At 40.2% G+C, this 4,025-nt stretch overlaps 1 pseudogene across 1 annotated transcript; it reads right to left on the bottom strand.

The window, feature by feature from the left end:
* Positions 1-1,860: 1,860 nt before the first annotated feature.
* LOC308432528 (mitochondrial import receptor subunit TOM20 homolog) lies at positions 1,861-2,297 on the bottom strand (annotated as a pseudogene). The gene has a single exon. The product of its transcript is annotated as a mitochondrial import receptor subunit TOM20 homolog (transcript).
* Between the last annotated feature and the right edge of the window lie 1,728 nt (positions 2,298-4,025).

A 4,025-nucleotide genomic window follows, 5' to 3' on the forward strand; every position in this document is an offset into this window, starting at 1 on the left:
AAGTCAAGTCAGACATTGGTTGCTTACTCATACAAGTGTTGTACCACCATTGATTGCTTGGCATGTCTGACGGGCAGCATAAATTGTAGATCAAAGGTTTTGTGTTTGGATTGGTGTTTACTTTTCTCTTTTGGTAGGCTGCAGAGTACAGTCCCTGTGTCCTAGAAACTAGACCATGGGGTGAGAGTTCTAAGGGTTCTGTATAGGCACCAGCTCAACCTCTTCATGTTCAAAGAGCCGTGTGGGCATCCACCTATTTGTGGAACAGGCAGAGGAAAAGTTAGCTTGAGCCTCTATGGTAGTGTGTTTCCCATCTAGAACTCAACCAACATTAAATGAAAATTATTTGGAGATGTGTATATGTGCACTTGTACATGTGTGTGCACACTTCCTACTGAGCAGTACCCCAGCTCCAAAAGAGATTCTCTTTTTCTTCCCAATTTGTTTTTTATTTCTTCTATTATGTTTTTAGGTCTTGAACTGTTTTATTCATTTTCTTTACCTATTTGTAAAGAAATTACAAATTTCTAAATTGTGCTTTTTGTTAATTATTTTATTATTTTTTTTCCACTTCAAATATTGTTTCCCCGCCCCTTCCCTTAGGGGAAGGATTGGAGGAGCTGAAGGGTATTGCAAACCCATAGGATGAACAACAGTATCAGCGAATGTGACCCCTCAGAGCTCCAGAGTGCATACATGGGCTGGTCCATGCCCCACCTCTACATATGTTACAGAGGACTGTCTGTCTGTCCTCAGTTGGAGGGGATGCACTTTGTTTGTGGACGCTTGATGCCCCAGGAAAGGGAGATGCTAGAGGGGTGAGGTGGGAGTGGGGAGGCACCCAAAAATTCTTTAATTGCATCTATACTGAATACATTTGAGTGATTTTTTTGTTTCTTTTGGTTTTTTTTTTTTTTTTTTTTTTTTTTTTGCCATTGTTCCTCTCTTGTGTGTCATTTGTTTGGACTTTGATTTTTCTTTTTACTTTTTAAAATTTATTTTACAACTTTATTTAACTTTTTTTGATGCTTACAGGTTTTAATTAAGAAATACTAAGTCAGGCAAACATGCAATTCAGAATATAAACTTACAGGTTTTAATTAAGAAATACTAAGTCAGGCAAACATGCAATTCAGAATATAAACAAGTGCAAAGCCTGGTTATTCTGAAGTAGTCATCAGCTGGAGATGGACCTGAACTCAGAGCCACGGAACCCATGCTGAGAAGGGCACCCCAGAGATGAGCAGACTGATCCTCAGTCTACGTAGCCCCCAGGTGAGGGTGCACACAGGTCTAAGATTAGGAATACGTGCCCAGAGCACACGGAGCCATGACGTAGACGGAAGCTTTTAAGGGAACAGAATTGTTAATAGACAACACACCGCACACATTCAAAAGTAAACAAGACACGGTCTCTCTAAGGTTTTAATGCTCAGTTTTCACAAACACAAGTTTCTATCCAATTTTACAACATACAATAAAATGTTCTGGTCTTTAAAATGTGCATTATCCAACGATTCCTCATAGCCTTTTCCAATCTTTCAAAATCACTGGGAGTTTCTATCTAAGTACTACTCTACTGTATTTACACTTGAATTGCATGTCTTAAGAACAAACGAAATCCATGATATTTTGGTTAACTCAGTGTATTTATAAAATGAAAAGTTCTATCAAAATACTTTTCACTGGAAAAATAAATAGAACAGACAATGAATCTACCAAAGTTCACATTCCCTTTGGCAGACGTCAGTGTGGGACAGTTCATGACAAGTACAATTTGCCCTTATTTCCCCAGAGCTGATCAGCTTCCAAGCTAACTGTTAAATTATTTTACTGAGATTCATCATGTCGGTGTCTGGCTCATTCCACATCATATTCAGCCAAGCTCTGAGCACTTACAATTCTCTAACTAATGGTTGGAAGCTTGGTCAGAAGCATCTGGAACACTGGTGGTGGAAGAGTCTGCTGTAACACTTGCAGGAGCTGCAGAGGCTGTCCACACACAGCAATTGCATTTGTCAGGTGGTCCACACCCTTCTCGTAGTCACCTTGTGCTAATAACTCTTCACCAAGCTGTATCTCTTCAAGAAAGAATTTCTGAACAGCATCAGCATCTTTAAAATCAGGTAGCGTGGAAAGATCACCTCTCCTTAGCAAGCTTCTGTTTCTTTCTTCGTTCTCGAAGCCTGTTCTTGAAGTTGGGGGTCACTCTGCCTTTTGCGGTCGAAGTAGATGCAGTACCCGATGAAGAGGGCACCGCACACACCCTCGGCGATGGCGCTGTTCCGGCCCACCATTTCCGCTCCACTGGGGCGTGTGCCGTGTGCCGGGCCACGGCAGCCCGCCAGGCAGCGGTTAGCTCCGACAGATCGGAGCACACCGGCCGCTCGCTGCCGCCAGTCTCTACAACTTTATTTAAAAAAAAGATAAATGTACACATTTTAAGCATTTTTGCATAAAAGTATACGAATACATCTTTGTCAGTGCTTGGCTTTTTTTTTCTTCTTAAGGTTTGATAGTGTGCATTAAGATCTTACTAGTTACAATGAGCATAAAGTACATGTAGAACAGGATGCAACCTGGAATTAGTCAAAGTTTTCTTGGTGTGTAAGGATTAAGCATAATAGTTTTTTCTTTTCTTTCTTTTTTCTTTTTTCTTTTCTTGAACTTCATATAGTCTGTGAGTTGTTTCTGGGGTGTTCAGAGCTTCCTAAATTAGTATCCAATTGTCAGTGGCTGCATATTATGTTTGTTCATTTGTGACTGGGTTATCTCACTCAGGATGATATTCTCTAGATGAAGCCATTTTCTTAAGAATTTGGATAAGTCATTGTTTCTGATGGCTGAGTAGTATTCCATTGTGTAAATGTACCACAATTTTTGTATCCATTCATCTTCTGAAGGACATCTGGGTTCTTTCCAGCTTCTGGCTATTATAAATAGAGCTGCTATGAAAATTGTGGTGCATGTATCTTTGTTGTATATTAAAGTGTCTCTGGGGTATATGCCCAGAAGTGGAATAGCTGGGTCTTCAGGTAGTTCTATGTCCAATTTTCTGAGGTATAGCCAGACTGATTTCCAGAGTGGTTGTATAAGTTTAAAACCCCACCAACAGTGGAGAAGTGTTCCTCTTTCTCCACAACCTAGCCAGCATCTGCTGTCATCTGAGTTTTGGATCTTGGCCAATCTGACTGGTGTGAGGTAGAATCTCAGGGTTGTTTTGATTTGCATTTCCCTGATGGCTAAGGATGTGGAGCACTTCCTCAGGTGTTTCTCGGCCATTCGGTGTTCCTCAATTGAGAACGTTTTGTTTAGCTCTGTACCTTATTTTTAATAGGGTTGTTTGATTCTCTGGTGTCTAGCTTTTTGAGTTCTTTGTATACCGTGCTATTAGGCCTCTATCTGCTGTGGAGTTGGTAAAGATCTTTTCCCATTCTGTTGGCTGCCGTTTTGTTTTCTTGACAATGTCCTTAGCCTTACAGAAACTTTGCAATCTCATTAAGTCCCATTTGTTAATCTTTGACCTTAGAGCTTGAGCCAGTGGTGTTTTGTTCAGAAAAATTTCTCCTGTGCCTATGTTTTCTAAGGTTTTCCCTAATTTCTCATCTAATAGTTTCAGTGTATCTGGTTTAATGTGGAGATCTTTGATCCACTTACCCTTGAGCTTTGTACAAAAAGATTAGAAAGGGTATATTTTCATTCTTTTGCATGCTGAGTGCCAGTTGGACCAGCACCATTTATTGAATAGGCTGTCCTTTTTCCATTGAATGTTTACAGCTCCTTTGTCAAAAATCAGGTGACCATATACGTGAGGGCTCATTTCTGGATCTTCTATTCTATTCCATTGATCCACATGCCTATTTCTGTACCAGTACCATGCAGTTTTCAGCACAATTGCCTTGTAATATAGCTTGAGGTCAGGGATAGTGATTCCCGCAGATGTTTTCTTGTTGTTGAGGATGGATTTCACTATTCTAGGTCTTTTGTTATTCCATATGAAATTGCACATTGATCTTTCCAATTCA

The sequence above is a fragment of the Micromys minutus genome, assembly GCF_963924665.1.
Source record: "Micromys minutus genome assembly, chromosome: 18".
Taxonomy (NCBI): domain Eukaryota; kingdom Metazoa; phylum Chordata; class Mammalia; order Rodentia; family Muridae; genus Micromys; species Micromys minutus.